Genomic DNA, 21190 nt, shown 5'->3' with positions numbered 1-21190 from the left:
TATATCGAGTCATTCCTTTCCAAAACTATTGTCTTTTGACCTTGGCCAAGGTTTAGAAATGCCAGTATGACCTCCTTGAATTGGTTCATCATGGTATGTATTAGAGTCACCGGGTTGAGTAGCGGTACTCTCAATGATTTAAATGTTTTATTGCCCATTTTCTTGAAATTATCAATTGAAACGTATTCAAATATATTTTCCCACGGTGCCACTTTGAGTTGGCTGATTTAATGTATACCGGCTTGCTTCTCAAGCCTTTGGAAAAACTGACCTAATCGCTAACATCATATCTTGCAGTAATTTTTTTCCATGTTTAAATAGACATAGCATATTTTTTACGTACAAGGTCACTACTTTACGTAGTTTACGTTTACGTTTACGTTTTGTTTCCATGGAAATGTGAAAGTTATATGTTTAAGCCATAGACATAGCCTGATTTGCGATCTTTACTATCCGATCGAAAGTAACATAGAATTTGGACAGTGTTTTCATGCATGTAATCTCAAAACTTACTAACTGACATAACGAAGCTCTATTTATATTGAATTTTGACCCCATATACAATATACTGGCCAAAAACCCAATGGGAATATTTAAACATGTCTATTTACAGTAGTTGGTAAAAAAAAAATGTAGGGAGAAAATGCAAATGGTTTTCGTCTTAACAGATTTTTTTTTCTTGTAATCTTGATTTGTCTGCATTCTTAAAGAGAATCACAATTAGCAACCATGATCTTCTTAGCGGTCTTGCCGGACTGCGAGCCGTAAGATTTGATCTTCTTGACCACATCCAAGCCGAAGACGACGTGCTTGTTGTCCAACCAAGCGACAAAGAACTGGGATCCGTTCGTGTTGGTGCCAGCGTTGGTTGCTTCAGCTGGAAGTTCTCGTCGGGGAACTTGTTGCCGCAGATGGACTTGCCACCAGTGCCATTGTGGTTGGTGAAGTTGCCGCCCTGGCACATAAAATTGGGGATGACGCGGTGGAAAATAGAGCCCTTGTAGCCGAATCCCTTTTTGCCGGCGCACAAGGTGCTCCATTATTATCCTACCGAGGGGCTCGCCATCGGCGGTCATATCGAAAAATACCTTAGGCAAAGTACTCATCTTCGATGCTTTCGAATAATCGCGAACAATCTGAATTCCAAATTGCAACTTTTCCATATAGTTATATTCAAATTCAGTGATTGTAATTCTGGGTCTTTAATAATTATTTCCTCAAGAAAGCTATCCAATTCTTTAGTGTTAAATGCCATAATTTTAATAAAAAAAATAATTTTTTATTTCAATAAAAGGGTATTAAATTGAACACTCTAATCTTAAAAATTTTTTTTTTTATCCTTTCTAGATCGTGTGCTCTACTTAAATACTTCTTCTTTAAACATTTATTGTGCAACTTGTATATTTTGGTAACAAAATTTGCGCTCATGATGACAATGATTATTATTAAAAGGTCAGTTATTTATTTAATTAGGTCAATTTATTTTATTGTTATCCATTCATTTAAAGAAATTTTAAATAGATATACGTAAATATTCCTGTCTTGCATATATTCCTGCCTAGCTTTTAGTCATAAAACAAAAGTTTAGGAATTTAGTTATTCAAAACTGATTGATTAAATAATTGTAATGAAATGTCTGCTGGCATAATCGCATAAATTTCCTTTCGATAAAATTGAAAATTGAAAAAAAAATGTTTGTGTTATTTTTCATATAACTGATTTTTCTATACAAACCAATATCAGTTATATGTTGTTAGTATATAGCATAACAGTGGTTAGTATTTTTCGAGCAGCGCTTTCGCGCATCGGCTCGGGTTTAGAAGTTTAAAATTAAAGGCAACTTAGGCATTGGCATAAATGCACCCCTTGTTGCGTTACATTGTTCGTCTGCAAAGCTTTTTTTGATGATTTTTAAATTTCCCTCGTGGGCTTCTTTTTCCTGCGGGGTCTTGGCTACTTTTAAGTATTGTAGTCCTGGATTGGTCGTCGTTGCTAAGAAGCTTTATCCTTTTCCCGCTTCATTTCCTCTTTTGGTTTAATTTGTTGCGTTCTTGTCGTGCCCAGTACTCAGCTATTGTGAGGGGGCGTGGTCCATCGTTAGGACACAACTGCAAAGCCTCTTCTAGGCTTGTTGCGTCTCTTTGCTCAACAGGAGCAGGGACCCCCCACGACTGCCTTCCGCACTCAGATGCCTCCTTCGTTGGTGTAGCCGGCGGTCTGCCTACCACACTTCAGTTTCCTTCGTTGGTGTAGAAGGATTTGCCATTCCTTCCACATATGTCCTGGTCAATTATTCTGTCTTTGTCTTCCTTCTTTTTTTGTGTTGGTTTTGTATTATTATTTTGTCCGGGCCTTTTGGGCACAGGCGGCGCCGGTGCTGGTCATCTCACAGGCTGAATAATGTTGATTTTTTTTTTTGGTTTTGTTTTATTGTTTCTGTTGTCCGGGCCTTTTGGACTCAGGCGGCGCCGGTGCTGGTCATCTCACAGGATGATTAATATTGATTTATAAATTTTGATTTGTAAATTTTTTTGTACTCATAGACTTATCCACTGCCACTACCATAAACTGTAAACTGCCATGTAATGAAGTGTTTTCTTAATAACATTTCTTCTTTTTTTTCATATTTATTTCGTACATGTTTGTTTTCTAAATTACTCTTTTTTTTTAATTTTTATTTCGTACAAGTTTGTTCACTTTACTCGCGCACATGTCACGGTCGCCATGTAATAATAGTTTTTAATATTTTTAGTCTTTGCTAATCCGTCTGTTCATAACGGGCTTTATTAATTGAATGTCACTTGACTTAAGAACAAAGTTGGCTTGGCTTGCAATTCATATAGCTGCACGAGCAGCGCCGCGGCCAACGCTTATGTATCTAAATATATATGTTAATGTATACGTAAGTGTACATAGGCGGCGCAAGCAGCGGCCGCGCATGAGAGAGAGAGAGTGTTATGCTCACATGATAACCGAATGGTCGGCCGCAGACATGCCGGCTCAGCATTTAGGATGTGCATAACATTGTTGTGTGGGTCGAATTACTCCGCACTTGAAGTGCTGACATAAGCAAATGCCACAATGTTGCATATGTGAGCATACTACACCTGTTCGATAATTTCGAGTATTTTGAGTATATCGAGTATCGTTAAAAAAGAGATCAGCTGTCGAATTGCGTCCACGTTTCCCAGAAAGCTTCGGCCGAAACCTTTTCTTTTCCGTTTGCAACGTGAAGATAACCAGACGTACCAAATTGCCAGATCCTCTATTAAGCCCATATGATTAGTTAAACTTATAAAAAATCAAGTGCATCCTATATTTCCGCAATCCAGTTAATTAATTAACATTTGCAAACATTGCAATTGGAATCGCCACGGTAAATATTAACGGCAGACGCCGCATAAAAGAAAATTAAGGAACCACCAGCTTTAATTTCGTTCCATCTAGGTTGCACCGGCTCCCAACTAATCCAGCTTTCTCAAACGGATAGGCTACAATTGAAATCACCACGGTAAATATAACCGGCAGACGCCGCATAAAAAGAAAATAAGGAACCACCAGCTTTAATTTTGTACCATCTAGGTTGCACTGGCTCCCAACTAATCGTGCCTTCTCAAACGGCCAAGTTACGTTGAGATACCAAACAAAGTCTTGGAAACGGCCCACAAAAATTGCATCAGTGTGCCCTAACCTCAAACCGGCTTAAGGTAAAACTTTGCATTGCGGCCAAACACAAAGAGACAAAGATATCCTTAACCAGAAATCATTTGCAGCGTTACGCTTCCCATCAGCCATAGTGAGACCATCAAATCCGGTTTTCTGCCACTGCTTTGCAGATCAGCAGCGCGCCAGCGCTTTTCTATTACCACACATAGACCCCCCGGTGTCTACCACTACTCTAGGATCGTGTAAGCAAAGAAACAGAATCACTAATAGCTTCTGCGAGGGACGAAACATGTCCGACAAGTTACCAGCCTACGCGTTCGTTTATGGCCAGACCCGACTGTGTCTAAGCCAGGACGAAAACCAATACATTTTCCAGCTTTGCGAATTCGATCGCAGATTAGTTACGGAAACACACAACACTGGCTGGAAGTGTTCAAGCGATGCCATAACTCTATCAAAACAAAGGAAACAATGCGTACACAAATTTCCGGATATAATCATTTTCGTTAAGTTAAAAAAAACTTCCTCCCAATACACTAAAGCATGTATTCTTGGAGGCCTTCAACGAGGACGCGGGTAAGTGTACCAAAAGAATGTATTCTAAATACGATGAATAAATTTTAGCTTAATCCAACTATTAGTTATGTCCGTGTTATGCTGATACACCATCGCTGATGCCGTTATCGCGCAGTATGTTACGTTTATAGCGATTTTTCTTGTGTTTTGATTATTCACCTGTAATTCTGTTAACACGTCTGCATTGTGTTTGCATTATTTTAAAAAAGGAAAAAAAATATATATATATATAAAATATATATATATATATTCCTACGCCTTTTAAGCTAGTGTCTGTGTTTACGTACTGATCCAACGAAAACAAAATCAAAATGTAATATTATTAAAGTTAAAAATTTCATAAGTAAATAGATAAATAGTTAGAGACACTAAATGAATTTATGAGCAAGAGAACTATAATGAAGCAGAACCTTAACTGTACCGCAATTAATTGTTTGGTTAGTTGCCAACTTAATAAATCATTTATAGTCACAATGCTAAATCGAACATTATGAGTGAGTAGCTGATTTACTTTCCCGACCTGGGAGTGTAAATATTGATCAATTACAATTTGGGTTCTTTAATAATCCTTTCAAGGTTAAAGACATGGTAAAGTGGCGGGTAGCGAAATCGTGTGAGTCAATCAACAGCTAAGACTTCACGCATATTAACTGGTTTCTGAAAAGTCCTACTTTTTTTCAATGATTTGAGTCAATTCGCCTAGTTGTTGCTTTGTTTGGTTTACCCTGATGTTAATCTGTTAACTTGCTCGATTGTTCCATGGTTTTGACGGAAGACAATTGATGTGCCAGGATGATGTTGTATGCTTCCAGATATGGAATTATGCGTGTTAAAAAACATTTTACCAATAGTTTAGACAGGCACTATAATGAACTAATTGGTCTGAAGGACGACGGAGTTGTGTGGTCTTTTCCGGGTTTCGGTATCATTAGGATAGTAGATTGATATTCATTTTCTAGGATAGTAGCCGATACGTATTATCCCATTGAAGAGTTTACCTCGGTAGCATAGTTTAGAAGTTCAATTATCATTTTTTGGTTATAAGGTCACCGCCCGGACATTAGCTTTCTTTAGGCGTTGTTTTGAGGATGGCGATCAGTTCGTTTTCCAAGCACGTCGCAGTCGCCTCTTTTCCAGTACAAGCTGTACAATTTGTAATTTGTTTTGAAATGGAACTTCCCTTGTCGTGTTAAAATAGTGGCTGCTTCCACAAGTACATCTTCAAGATCGGTAGAACAGTCGATGTCCGCTTCGATGTTGAGCTGCGCGGTTAGTTTAATGTGAGAGCTTACATACTGTTTATATTTTTTTTGCCATTTGTTTCTGTGCGATGTCAGCCTATGGGGTTGGTCTGTGGTTTTTGGGCTTTGAAGAAGAGTTATAAGCACTGGCGAATGGTCAGATGAACGTCCGAAAGCGCTTTGGCGCTTATTATATTACGTTTTCTGGGGTCTGCTGGCCAGTAAGTTGGGCTACCAGGGGAAACATAGTCCAATTTGGTACAGCAAGTGATGAAAACTAAAAATAAATCAAATAAATTTAATTTAAACACCGAAAAATGCGGCTTAAAAAAATTAAAAACTGCTTACGGCAGCAGCATTAATAAGAGTAAAACACATAAACATCTTTTTGTCCGAAAAAAATAGGGTTTAAGCTATAAAATAGCTTCTTAATAAATCCACAATTTTAAGTGCAACAACAACCATTAAAGAAACAGTGCATAGCATAACACAAGAACACAGAGATAAAACACTCAACACATCAAAACACTCAACCGAAAAACTCGCGTCACCAACACAAATATGTCTTCGGCAGCAAAGCGACTTAGAAAGGAAACTCACTACGATCTGAATGGAGCCCGTTACTTCGATGCTCAACTGGGTGACAGCAATAACAACATTGGTAGAACTAATGCCCAAGCCACAAAAAAATACACACGATTGTGAAGTCGGGAGTAGGGAACAGCCAGTTGTCGTCCGATTTTTGGATTATGAAAAATATTTCTGGTTATCATCCGGATCAAGCGGTGAACACCAGCGGGTATAGAGTGCCTGAAAATATTCAGTTGGCAGATCCATTCTTCTTCAAGCCCCAAAAAATGGATATGCTTATCGGCGCTGATACATTCTTTGAACTTTTATATATTGGCCAGATAAAACAGGGGCCTGAATTCCCCATCTTACAAAAGACAGTTCTCGGCTGGATAGTGTCAGGGAGATGTGCTTCTGAAAATAATAAAAAATATATGGCCTAAAGCAAAGTGGACGTCAGTGGTACAAAAAGCTAGATAGTAAGCTCAAAGAACTGAACCTTAAGCCACTCGCCGCCGACAAATGCGTGTACCTGAAGAACGAACAAAACGCAATCCTGATCGTATCGCTTTACGTAGATGACCTCATAATTGCGACCAATAACACCCAAATGCTTTTAAAGTTGAAGCGCGAATTATCCAGCAAGTTCCAGATGAAAGATTTGGGTAAACTAGCGTATTGCTTGGGCATCGAGTTTAAACAAAACAAAGACAAAACAGAGTTTACCATGGGTCAGCCAAAATATGTTGCAGATATTCTCAAACGGTTCAATATGGAGAATTGTAAGCCCGTAAATACACCGATCAACACGAATGAAAAATTGTCAACTGAAATGTGTCCAAAAACCGAAAACGAGAAAGAAGAAGTTTCCAGCGTGCCGTATCAGAGTTTAATAGGAGCCCTAATGTGGTTGGCAGTATCAACACGTCCTGATATTGCATTTGCAGTGAGTGCCTTGAGTCAATACAATACAAACTTTGGAAACAACATTGGATTGCTGCGAAACGGGTATTACGTTACCTAAAAGGTACTCAGGACTATTGCCTGGTTTACAAACGAAGTGGCAAAGACCTTGTAGGCTACGCCGATGCTGACTGGGCCGCCAACATTGACGATCGCAGATCTTTTTCAGGTTTTGCTTTTAAGTTTGCAGGTGCAGCAATATCCTGGGAATGCCGGAAGCAACGGACGGTTGCATTGTCGAGCACAGAAGCAGAGTATATGGCTCTGTCCGACTCCTCAAAGGAAGCTGTTCATCTCAGAAGCTTTCTACAAGAAATTTTGGGCCAACTGAAGACGACCATTATCTACAACGACAATCAAGGAGCTGGCCAACTTACACGCAACCCCGTGTTCCACAAACGCACCAAGCATGTTGACATCCGTCACCATTTCATCCGAGAGCTGGTTGAAGAAGGAACTATTTCAGTAAACTACATTCCAACGACCGAGATGCCAGCAGACATATTAACAAAGGGACTCAGCGCTTCAAAACACAATACCTGCAAGACAGCCTTGGGTATGCGTCTAGTCGATCAACGCCTTACCAATTGAGGGGAAGTATTGGAAATACAATTGGCACGGTATCGCATACCGAACTATCGATAGTAAAGTCTAATGTAACAACGAATGTGTAAAGCTTAATCTGTATCAATTATCTCTGTAATAAAACTATTATACTCAAGCTAAATTACAACAAATCGCCAGTTTTCAAGCCAAAACAAACAAACGGTCTTCAGGCGCCGCTACAGCTACTGCGGATTACCACTTTTTGTTTGTTTTGTGCCTTAAAAGCCAAATTATAAGCTGGTGTTTAATACTTATTGCGGCTTGAAGACCCGCACCGCTCCCACTGCTACCTTAATCTGGTAACGCGTCCCTTCCGGTCCTCCCTCGCTGCCGTCGCGCTTGCTCGGCCACACCTGCTCCGGAACCTCTGCCCAAGGTTCGACTCCCTCACACTGCTGCCTCCGCAGCATCGGCCTCTCCGGCGCGGCTCTCGGCTCCGGACAGGAGGTCCGCCGCGCGAGCTTCGGAAGTAACGCCGCGTCCCGCACCGTCTCAAGGCTCCGTGGACTCCTGGTTGACTGTAATGCGATGCCTTAAGTATTGAAGCTCCTTCCTGAAGAATTTACATTCTCAGTTTTTACTTGCAGGTTCGCCGCTCGCAGTCTTCTAAATACTTCCGTTAGCGTCCGTCCAATGACGATGATATCATCCTGATACTCGAAGGCGTGCGGCGTTATTTCGAGTCCTACAACCTGGTTCAACGACCGCTGTAATGTTGCTGATGCCGAGTGCAAATCGAAAGGCATAACTTTCCATTGGAACAGGTTTCCCTGTTACGGTAAATGCGGTGTACTGCTGGTTGCCTTCAACGCCACTTCCACAAGCTGACGATGTAACAAACCTTGGCGTCCACCTAGACAGGAGACTTACATGGCATTCTACCCGTAAAAGATGAAATATCAAAACAAAAAGCGTCCTACCACACCAAACGAACTTCTCATCCAAACCAGCTCGCCAGGGGCCTAGCCAAAGTTTTCAACCAGACCCGATGACAACAAAATGACCTTCCAGCTCAGCAATAGTTATTAGAGCCCTTTCATCTCGCGTCAGTCGTGCTGACTGTCAGATATAGTTTTAATTTATGATTTTATATACTTATTGTTAGTCTCAATTCAGAAAAGATTCAATAAATAAAATGCATATGTAAACAAAAAAAAAAAAATAAAGTGATACGATAATGAACAAGAAAGAAAATAAACCTGTGGCAAATCAGCAAGACATGCAAGAGAATACAAAAGTAAAACACACAAAAAAAACACTGAAAAAAATAATAACCTCATAAATTAACACACAAATGAAATACACTTGTAAAAAAAATAAAATAAAATAAATAAATACTGTTAGTTATGCATAAAAACTATAACAAATAAATTTATACTTAACTGAACACACTGGGAAAAAATTAAATAACAAAATAAAATAAATAAATACTGTTAATAATGCAGACAAATTTTTATAAAAAAATTAATACTTAACTGAACACTGAAAAAAAATTTATTTATATATATAATTAAATCAAACGAATAAGTAAATAAAAAAAATATATCCCAGACAACCAATGCAAAATACAATTTAAAATAAAATCGGTGGACAAAGAAATTTGAGGACGAGATTCCAAACATGGACGAAGCAAATAGGAATCCTGGGTTAGGTACAACTTGGATATATTCCAGTCGCAAGAAGGAATTATTACCCTTCGCAGTAGAGTTTGGGTTCACGTCGAAAATCGCCACAAAAATTTCGCCCCCTTCGTTAAGCACTCGGAGCTGACTGAAGCAGTCTGGGCAAAACTAAAAAACTTTACGTGCCCCAAACCGTTAGACGTTAGGATAAGCAGGCGAGACCAGCAGGACGGAGAGAGCTTTAAGGACTTTTTGCTGGATATTCGTTCACTCATGAGGCATGCGGGCTACGCCAAACAACAGAAGCTCAACCGACTCTAGAAGAACACTGCACCGGAATACCAAATGTACATACGTCACTACTAATTAAAAACTATCGGAAAACTGAACCAGCTTGCCAGTGAATTTGGAACCTTTAAACAACCCAGCCTAAGCCGTGAGAGTTCCCGCAGAACTCCACTCTTGCAATACTCAGGCCACTCCCGATCGGTCGGGAAACGCAAACGTAGAGCTAAGACCCCGACAAGCGGCAGTGCCCATATCGAATCGGATTATCACACAATCGGAAAGAACTGACGGACGGAATGCAGCAACTGCGGGGGCAAGGACATTTCAGCCGCGAGAGTAGGAAAAGCAGAAAATATTTCTGCTGGGATTGTGGTCGACAAGGAATTCGCACGATCGACTGCTGCCGAGTCCTCGCGTCGTGCGGAATACAACGGAACCAGCGAGGCAGAGAACACCCTGTAACCGCACCCATCAGAATAGAAGACGGAAGGATAGTGGCTAAGGTAAGAATTGAAGGGCAGACCATCCTGGCCACGATTGACACCAGTTTCGTAAGTCAGGAGTTTGCAGATTCAGTCACATCAATTTAAAGAAATTCGAACCAAGTTATTCATAGCCCGTATCATGCTAGTACAGGACCTCCTCGAGGTGCCGCTTCTAGTCATGCCATCCATGCTGGAACCTTTGATTTTAGGATTAGACTTTATTTGTAGTATCGGCACGACACTGCGCTGCGGAGCGGCGAAGCTGCGACTTTCATCAAGATCCAACCCGGTTGAGCTACGAAGCATGGGCTGCAATAGAGAAAGACGGCTACCAATATCCCTCGGGAGCAACTACGCCGGTATATCACAAACCAGAGACAAGCTGGCCCTGATCCCACGCTATCACCAGAACCAGGACACGACGATGAACCAGGAAAGCCTGTCACACACCATGAACAGGCAGAACAAGCACACACGCGCGGGTCGGAACCACCCGAATCACCACGACCCACAGGAACCCAGGAGGCCCAGTTACACATGGCAAAACAACCACAAGAATAAGCGACCTTGAATCTCCGGAGTAAACCATTCATAGATCCAGAACCACCACAGCAACCAGACGAGCAGCAGGCAGTGAAACCAAGCAACAACGTTAAAACCACGACAGAAAACACGGAGACAGCATCACGGGAACCACAACCGTTAAACGAAGGACAGGAACGGCAGATACAAAACTTTCTTAGCTTCTAGCTTGAGAAATTTGAGGGAATGACAGGCGTAGCGACTAAGCAAAGATACTTTCCCAAGTACCATGTCATGCAGGAGATAATTAATCAACAGGTAAACGCCCTACTTGAGCAAGGGTGCATAGAACCTTTTCACAGCCCGCACAGCGCTCCTTTGGTGCATGTGCGGAAAAAGACCGGGCAATGGCGCATGTGCGTTGACTACTAGGAGCTTAATGTTCGATCGATTCCCGACGCATACCCCTTGCCTAGAATTAACCATATTCTAGAGAGACTCAGAAACGTGAAGGTTATCTCAACGTTGGCCCGGATAATGAGCCGCATGCCTTCGCCTATTTAGACGACATAATCGTCATCGGGGCTAGCTTGGAGAAGCACATCGCTAGCCTCTGTCAGGTTTTTGACCGGCTCAAAGAAGCCAACTTGCGTATTAACCAAGAAAAATGCTCTTTCTTCCAGCAAAAACGTACCTGGGACATGTCATAAGAACTGCATTTGACCGGCTCAAGGAACTTTAACAGATGCATTCGTTCTAGCAAGCTCAGATTTTACTGAGAAAATGATTCTTCAAACCGATGCTAGTAATTACGGACTAGGCGGTGTTTTGACAAAGACAATCAACGGAAAGGAAAGTGAGATAGACTACTTGGGTCGCAAACGCTGCCGAGCTCAACTACTCACCAATGGAAACGGAATGCTTGGCGATCGTCTGGGGAACTCGCAAGCTCAGGTATACAGCACCCTCCTAAAACCCCACCAAAGGGGCGAACCGCACGATCAAGACTATGATCTCGCAGCAGAACACATGGGCTTCCGAGGGATTCGCGCCTAAATTAGCGCCAAAGTTTGATGGACCACACAAAGTCCATCCATATAAAGTCCATCCTCTAGAAGAAACAGCGAATCCAAAGATGATGACCCCGAAGAGGCAAGAAACCCATGCCTTCCCGTTCCAGCCAAAGGAAACGACACGACGACGCCAGTATCAACGAGGGGTGATTATAAGAATAAACCACTAAACAATGTTTACAACCATTGTTAGCTTTTAAGACTTAATTCACCGTTAGGAAATTCGTTAGCTGCTGCCCGACTTTAATATTATTTTGCATATACATACAAGGTTTTTTTTTTTTGGTTTACATATGCATTTTATTTATTGAATCTTCTCTGAATTGAGACTAACAATAAGTATATAAAATCTTAAATTAAAATTATATCTGACAGTCAAGATGACTGACGACGTTGTGGCCGTCGCACTTAGGTTTGAGTGGGCCCTCCACTAGGGATGCTTGGTGCTGGTGGGTGAAAGTTTCTTAATGTACTGGTGTTGTGCTTTTTCTTCTTCGTGCCTTAGAGCCCTGGTAAGTCTGCGACCAGCTTCCTTAAGGATATGTTTTGAGGATGGCGATCTGCTGGTTTGCCAAGCACGCCTCAAACGTCTTTTCTCCAAAACAAGCTGCTCGATTTCAAGGTTAGTCTTGTGCTGGTGTGTGTGCCCATCCCTCCCTTGCGATGTAGAGACTTTGGCTACTGCGACGAGTACAGACTCCAGTGCATCGGCATAGCAGTCGATGTCCTCCTTGATGTTGAGCTGTGGAGTAAGTTCAATGTGGGAACTAACTTACTTTTTGAACTTCAGCCAGTTGGTTCGATGCGACGTCAGCCTGCAAGGGTGCTGGATTAGTTCCAGGTTTTGAAGAAAAGTTATTAGCACCGTTGAATGGTCCGATGATAGATCCAAAAGCGATTTTGCAGATATTAGATTGCGAGGAATATTTTTTGTCACAGCAAAATCAACTAAATCAGGTAGTTTCCTAGGATCTGTAGGCCAGTATGTAGGACTGCCTGGCGAAAGGTAGTCCAGTTTGTTGACTGTTTTGATGAGTGCATTATATAGTTGCCTTCCTTTGGGGGTCACAAGGCGGGATCCCCAGTGTGTGTGCTTGGCGTTGTAATCACCTGCTGCTATAAATCGTTCCCCAAGTGAATTGTAGAAGTCCATGAATTGGTCTTTGGAGACTGTAAAGCGGGGTGAGCAGTAGACAGCGGCAATGGCAAGGTTGCAGTTTCCCAATTGTAATTTTATCGATGTAGCTTGGAGATAATTTTTTGCAAACCGTTGGTGAAAGTGGTGTTTGATGCGGTCTCTTATTAGGATGCCGGTTCCGCCATGTGCTTTACCATCTGGACTATCGGTGCCGTAGAACGTGTATCCCCGTATTTGAAAGTTATATTTGCTGGTGAGATGCGTTTCTGCCAGCAACATAACGTCGATTTGGTTTTCGTTCAGAAATTGAGTTATTTCAGGTATATGCCATGAAACACCGTTGGCGTTCCACATAGTTGTTCGGAGGCTAGGCATGAATAGGTCTTCGGAGACTGTAAAGCGGGGTGGGCAGTAGACATCGGCAAGGTTGCAGTTTCCCAATTGTAATTTTATCGATGAAGCTTGTAGATAATTTTTTGCAAACCGTTGGTGAAAGTGGTGTTTGATGCGGTCTCTTATTAGGATGCCGGTTCCGCCAAGTGCTTTACCATCTGGATGATTGGTGCCGTAGAACGTGTATCCCCGTATTTGAAAGTTATATTTGCTGGTGAGATGCGTTTCTGCCAGCAACATAACGACGATGTGGTTTTCGTTCAGAAATTGAGTTATTTCAGGTATATGCCGTGAAACACCGTTGGCATAATTTATTTGGACTGCTGAGCTGCAAGCATTTGTAGAAAGATATTTTGGTTTTGCATTAGAGTTTCCACTAGCTACACAAACTGTCCTGAGGGTGCAGTAAGCCCTGGTGTGTCCGTATTCCTGGCAATTTGTGCATTGCACTGGCCCGTTCCGTTTGTGCGGCTTTTCCACTGTGATCCTACGGTGCAGAAGGTACTGCAACTTGTAGATTGGGTGCACTGCGTTTTTTTCAAAGTTCTGCTCCGCCAGAATGGAAAATCTATTTTTATTTAATGGACCGAGATTTTCAGGGCCTTTGTTGGTACGGTTTATTTTGGGCATATTGCCGTCCGATTTTTTTTGGGGGTGTTAGCTTGCGCTTGGAAATATTAATGTAGCGATCCATGCCTGTCTGCATGGCCGAACCCGGCCGTTTGACCCGATTTTTGCACTTAGTTGTGTTGTTGCTTTACCCGCGACAGAGACCGTTGGGTTTAACGTAGTAGTTACTGTTGATGTTGCTCTAGGTGGCAGAAGTTCGGTTGGAGTTTTGCATTGCTCACTCCAAGGCGTTTGAGCGGTGAAAAGTAGGGCAGGAGAGCAAGAAATAGCTCTCTGGTTTTAAACTTGCACTTTCTTTCACTTTCGGTTCAAGAGTATTACTCGTTAAAGAGAAATAAGCATTGTTACGGGCCAAGGAGAGACGACGTTTGTCTTGCTCTCTCTGAGCTTTTTCACGGGCTTCGTCTTGTTGTTTTTGGCGTTGATTGCGCTGATCCACGTTCTTACTCATTTGTTTATTGTAAGTGCGTGAAGATTAATTAATTAAAACTTTAGTTTATGATAAGCGAATTAGCATCGCGAATCGTAAAACCTCGCGTCTATAAATTTTTTCGAACGTTTTCGACTGAGTAACTATTTGTTTTTCCGGAGCGTTAAGAATACACGTCCACACGCGACCCGAGCTTGATTTTGAGTTCATACAAGGTGAGTTCCAAAGTAAAAAGGACTTTTTGAATCTAAAGGCGCCATATATATGTTAACTGATGCGTTAGAGACTGATATCGTTTATCGACTTCCAGTAAAAAATTTCATGACATTTCATCTATTAGAAGTGATGCTATTGCGTTTTAAATGTCTTTATGTTTTTGTCATCGGTGCGAAAATGAGCTTCGAACAAAGAGCAAACAAATTTTGTTTTAAAATTACAAAAACTTTTACCGAAACGTTTCAATTCATGAAACAAGTTTATGGCGATGATTGCCTATCCCGTAGCAGAGTGCACGAGTGGTTGCAACGTTTTCAAAGTGGTCTTGAGGTCATTAATGACGATGAACATGTGGGCCAACCAAAATCCGTGATCACCGAAAATTCCATCGAACTGTGCGTGAATTTATAAAAAATTATCCGAAATCATCATAAAAATAAATGGAAAAAGAAATGAACATCTCCAAAACATTAATTTATCGCATTTGGGCGAACTTTTGGCTTACAAAAGGTGTGTGTACGGTTTGTTCCGCACAAATTGACTGACGTCCAAAAATTGCTCAGAATTCAACATTCGAAGGACAAAAAAGACCCGAATTTCCTTTACAAGATTGTGACTGGTGACGAAACGTGGTGTTTTCAATATGATCCCGAAACGAAACGCCAGAGTGCTGAATGGAAGGCGCCGGACGAGCCGCAACCCAAAAAATCGCGCCTGGAGAAGTGAAAAGTGAAGACAATTCTGATTTGTTTTTAGGATTCCAAGGGTATTGTCCTTGCAGTTTTGAAGCGTTTGGTGCGCCGTATTCGACGTGTTCGGCCCGAATATCGCGAAGATGGAAGTTGGCGTTTGTTGCACGATAATGCGCCGTCTCATCGATCGACGCTTGTGTCCGACTATTTGACCAAAACTCACATTTTAACCATCGACCACTTATTCACCTGATATGGCACCGTGCGACTTCTACCTTTTCGGAAAATTTCATTTGCCGTTGAAAAAGAAGCGTTATGCAGACGTAGAGGCCATTCAAAAGGCTTGTACCGGCATACTGACGGCCATACCGGGCAACGAGCTAAAACACTCGTTCGACATGCTTTTGGACCGTGCAAATCGCTGTATTAAAGCAGAAGGAGACTATTTAGAATAAAATAAATTGATTTTGCCGAAAAAACTATTTGTTGTAATTTTTTTTAAAGTCCTGTTTACTTTGGAACTCACCTTATATATAATTGTATTGAATAACTCCCCACAAATTAGAAAGCAAGTAGAGTAAGCGCATGAAAGCCGTGGCCTACCAGTTACCAGTTACGCGGCGATTTCGCCCGTAGTAACGGTAGTGCGGCGAGAGAGAGTGGTGCCCGGAGCACCAGACAAGGACAGGGAAAGTCTGAAAGGGGCAGCAATAGAAGAAAGCAGCGAAGGGCCGTATGCAGAAGGAAGTAACGGGACGGCACCGGACTTTGGACACGGATATTGGTGCCGTGCGCAGAGGGCGAAAGGTCGAACGGTAAAACCGTGGACTTTGGACCAGGAGGCAAGGAGACGCCGATAACTAGCGGTAAATGGAGGCCTATAAAAGCCGGCCGAGCGCAGGAAGCTGGATCAGTCGATTTCTACCAAGTCAACAAGTAACAGTCATCAAGTGAACCAGTAACCAGTGAAACAACGTGAAGAACCAAGTTAAGTCGTGCGGAGTCATCAAGGAAACAAGATCGCTACGTCAAGACATTCGGGACTTAGAGCTAAAGTCTCCGAATTGAGACACAGGTAGCTGAGGTCCTTGCGGCATCACACGGGTAAGTCCAGGCCCTTTGTCACAACTTCTGTCGCGATTTGAGATAGGCATCCCACCAGGCGCGTCCGGCAGAGTTGAAAAAATAGACTCCTTCGACGAAGAACCGTGTGCTCAGAAGGAAAGTGGTCTTGAACAAGCTGCCTGCCTACAAGGACTGCATTGACGAACTCCGGCGTTCGCCTGATCGTCCTGCAGGAATTGTACAAGGTCCTGGTGCGACTAGCCCGGAACGTCTCGAAAGGCGTATGTGTTGAGAGCACACCAGTTCCCCGCTAGAGTACCAGAACGGCAGCTTACCGAATCGTGAGCGCTACGCCAACAAGGAGCGGAGCCAGTCTAGACATCCGGAGGCGGAGCAAGGACAACGAGGACACCCAGGACGACGAATAACAAGCGCCGTGCGAGTATCAGATATAAAGAAGAGAATAAAATCTCATTGTATATTCCCAATCTTTCTGTGCGTTTTCACTGATCAATAGGGCGGTCACGCTATATAAATTTGGTGGGACGAACACTAACATCTTCTGAGCTAGCCGCACAACACTCGTAGCGAGCGGATAAACAAAGAAAATCAGTTCGTTACACAGTGACAGTGACGCCACTTCGCCACGAGCTCCGTCGCGGGACGGGATACCCAAAACGTACGCAAACGAATGAATGAATTTCTCACTCTCGCCATTCTGCCACACCACGCTATGCCCCATTTCCGGAGGCATATGTTGCGGATGACAACGACGACGAGCGGACCAGCGGTGGACGCGACGCGTCGAGCAATGACGGGACCGGCACGCTATGCCCCATCCCCGGAAGCATTAGTTCTGGGCGACAGTGACGGTCCTCAGGCTGACGATGAGGGAGCCAGTGGCGGACGCGACACGCCGAGCGACGACGGAACCGGCTACGTAGGCGTTCCGCATCGTTACTTTAAAAATACCGAAAGATACGCTATCCGCCACAGCCACTGGACGCAGCTTCTACAGGTACATTACACCACGTTCTGGATACGGATGACCTTTTGACCGACGAAGTATCCAACCGTGGAACTCCCAATCTTGCAGAATCCAACCTCGGTCTCATGGGCCCAGACCCGAGTGAAGACGAGGCGGCTATCGACTCCACCATGCGCCACTGTCAGCCCTCCACTGCCCATAGGGCATTCACCGGCCTGACGAGTCAGTCAGAGCGCGTACACTCCGCTCCTGACGCCGCCGTTGACCTGAGACCCTCACCTAAGGACCCCCAGGCAGCCTACAGCTCCGCGTTCCACGCTGAAGCACCGGCCATCCATGACACCCTTTCCTCAAAAGGCACCCACGCCGCTTTCAGCCAGCTACCCGCTGCCATCAGGATGCTGCGAGCAGAAAGCACCTATGCCGTCATCTGGATCACGCGAAATCGTCCGACACGTCCAGTGGAAAGTGCATGTTCTGGTCGTCCCAATCCAGCGACTCCGACGAAGACAACGTCGCCATATTTCGACGCAGCCGCAGGAGGAAACGCAGCCAACAATCCGAACAGCAGCAGATAGTGGGGGCCATCAAGAGGACCATCCGTGACCGAACTCCTTCGGACACTAGCGCCAACGCACTAGAGCTGGGGATCTCCGACGAGGCAATGGACGCCTTGATGGCCTAACTCCCACCAGAGGTCGAGAGCATGGTGCTGGACTGGATGACGGAACCGCTGGACGACATCCGTCTAGACCTTCCGTAGAAGTGGTCCTGCGACACGCCTGATGGGAGAATCCCCACCGGCGTCGCAGAAATCGTTCAAGCTCGAGCGCTGCAGGCCAGGTCTAGACGGCGGTACCCGAGAGAAGGTACAGGGTCACCAGTCGAACAAACGGCATTATTAGGATCCTTTTCGACCAACCGAAGTATGAAGGGGGTGTGTCGCATCGTTCCACGAGGCACACAAGTTTCCTTTAGTTCTTTAGTTACGTTACTATGTTATAAGATATTATGATTAGGTTATTAATATAAAAGAAACATCCACGGAGTATTTTTTTGTTATACTAGTTCTAAGGGCGCATGTGAAACCAATATACGTTAATTAGATTTAAATCTAAGCTTAAGAGTTGCCATTTATCGCAAGACCTTGCCTGTGAAACCAATTTACGTTAATTAGATTTAAATCTAAGCTTAAGAGTTGCCATTTATCGCAAGACCTTGCCAGATCGCGACGCTGTCAAACCGCCACATTGACAGACCACTATCGATAGTCGTAGTGGGTACTCAATACTTGAAAGAATCGATGACGGGGAACGATCGCTATCCTTCGCTCTCTTGGTTCCCGGTCAGCGACAGGGAGCAGACGTGTGCTCCGGAATTAAAAAGTAAAAATCACGTGGCTCGGATACAGCCTGCTTGGCTTAAACATTTAAGAACTCGGTGCAGCAGCGGGGAAACAAGCCAGGTCAAGTGAGAATAAAGTGAATCCTTATGTTTAATCACCTAAACCCCAGAGTGTTTCTTAATTATGTAGTTATCTAGAAAGTAACTGTTTGCGCAATTGGCGCTTGGATTTGAAATCTCTAGTTGTAGGGCGAGAGCGGGAGCCAATAAACCTTTCGTCCGATCGCTCTTGCGAATTCTCCCCGTCTCTCGCCACCGTACATAAGTTAGGTTCTAAGAGAAGTTATTGAAATATAAAAGTTAGGGACCAATCGAACGTCATCGTATCCACTCCTTTTCGTCGTCGCTTTCGAAATAGTTTGTTCACAAGTTTCGCAAATTAAAATCGTCTCGAACTACTGCAGTCACAAGTTTTCGCGTTGTTAATATAAAACAGTGTTAAATTTTCATGGTGACCCCGACGTGATAGCAGTAGAGTTCGCGAGTTGTTTTAATATTTTTCGATGAAAAACTATAAACATTACCAACAATACCCAAAACCAATTTATTCGTGTCGGTTCGGCCAATAAATTAAATTCAACAATATTTCGTCGCTGGAAATTTTCTGCCGTTCCTTGAGTTGCCCCAGACAATTCTGCAAATTTAATTGCTTGGAAGTTCCAATTATCAAGTCGGCCATCCAGGTATAGAGTGCCAAAAGTTGAAAGTTAATCTGTGGCGTTTTGTCAATTGTGTTTTGGCCCATCTTTCAACTTTTTGCATTCGTGTAAAAATCGGTAGATAGTGAGCATTATAACCAAGAAATAAAAATTTTGCATGTACAAACAAACAAAATTCTGCAATAAACATAATATATTTCGAATTATATGTGAATCGCTCTGGCCCATAAACAAGCAAATAAAATACTCGTCGTCGACCCAATTAGTGCGAACTTAATTCCCCCAATTTTCGTCGTAGTGAGCACCAATTTAGGGTATAAATAAAACAGGTGAAAAAAAATGCAAAATTGTGAAAAGTGTAGCTCTCAAAAATTAGCGGCAAAAACTTTCGCCGCAGTTTGACTGAACATTTTACCGCGCTTTTCAGAATTTTCCCACGCTTTTCCTATTTTCCCGCTTTCCCGCTTTTCATAATTTATGCGCACATTTCGGCGTCAGGCTTATATATTTATCGGTCAGTGTATTATTCACCGTTAGCATTTGCCTTGGAAGAGCCGCTAGCCGCGTACACATACACACGTACACCGACACCGCTGCCGCTATTTCGAATTATCTTAGGTCGTTTTCGTTCTCGATCGCTGCAGCAGTGCAATTTTCGGTCTGCCTAAACGTTTGTTCGTTTTTTTCGGTACGCTTGAGCTTGAGCGTTAGCTCCCCTACAGTGCGTACGTGCGGCATATACTGTCGCAGGGTTTATATAATATATATATATATATATATATATATATATATATAAATATAAAAATATATATATATATAAATATAAAAATATTTTTCGCTGTAATTCTCTCGGCACTTAGCCCTCTTACACTGTGTGCGATCGGTATATTACTCGTTGATTTTTTATTAGATTATTTAACAAATAAATAATTTAATAAAAATAAATATTTAACACCTCTTCGATACTAACAAAATAAATACAAATAAACGCAATGTCAATTAAGGATATCGACGAGTTGTTTGCATGAAAAGTATTTACCGAAATTATCGCCATTTAAAAGAAGCTAAATTATTCGCAAATCCTGTTGAGCTTGATTGTCGATTAGAGATTCCAAATACGCACACTGAAAATGCTTCACTTTTGCAAAACCAAATAGAAGTGAAAGATACAATAGATGTATACCGTTGGAAGTTGAGTTGGAAGGGAGGGCCGTAATGAGAGCACACCAGTTCCCCGCTAGAGTACCAGAACGGCAGCTTACCGAATCGTGAGCGCTACGCCAACAAGGAGCGGAGCCAGTCTAGACATCCGGAGGCGGAGCAAGGACAACGAGGACACCCAGGACGACGAATAACAAGCGCCGTGCGAGTATCAGATATAAAGAAGAGAATAAAATCTCATTGTATATTCCCAATCTTTCTGTGCGTTTTCACTGATCAATAGGGCGGTCACGCTATATAAATTTGGTGGGACGAACACTAACATCTTCTGAGCTAGCCGCACAACACTCGTAGCGAGCGGATAAACAAAGAAAATCAGTTCGTTACACAGTGACAGTGACGCCACTTCGCCACGAGCTCCGTCGCGGGACGGGATACCCAAAACGTACGCAAACGAATGAATGAATTTCTCACTCTCGCCATTCTGCCACACCACGCTATGCCCCATTTCCGGAGGCATATGTTGCGGATGACAACGACGACGAGCGGTGGACGCGACGCGTCGAGCAATGACGGGACCGGCACGCTATGCCCCATCCCCGGAAGCATTAGTTCTGGGCGACAGTGACGGTCCTCAGGCTGACGATGAGGGAGCCAGTGGCGGACGCGACACGCCGAGAGACGACGGAACCGGCTACGTAGGCGTTCCGCATCGTTACTTTAAAAATACCGAAAGATACGCTATCCGCCACAGCCACTGGACGCAGCTTCTACATGTACATTACACCACGTTCTGGATACG

At 43.1% G+C, this 21190-nt stretch overlaps 1 pseudogene; it reads right to left on the bottom strand.

The window, feature by feature from the left end:
- Positions 1–613: 613 nt before the first annotated feature.
- LOC128265888 (peptidyl-prolyl cis-trans isomerase-like) lies at positions 614–1150 on the bottom strand (annotated as a pseudogene).
- Between the last annotated feature and the right edge of the window lie 20040 nt (positions 1151–21190).

The sequence above is a fragment of the Drosophila gunungcola genome, unplaced genomic scaffold (assembly GCF_025200985.1).
Source record: "Drosophila gunungcola strain Sukarami unplaced genomic scaffold, Dgunungcola_SK_2 000170F, whole genome shotgun sequence".
Taxonomy (NCBI): Eukaryota; Metazoa; Arthropoda; class Insecta; order Diptera; family Drosophilidae; genus Drosophila; species Drosophila gunungcola.
The sequence above is the reverse complement of the archived record's forward strand: the minus strand, read 5'-3'. Positions and strand labels throughout refer to the sequence as shown.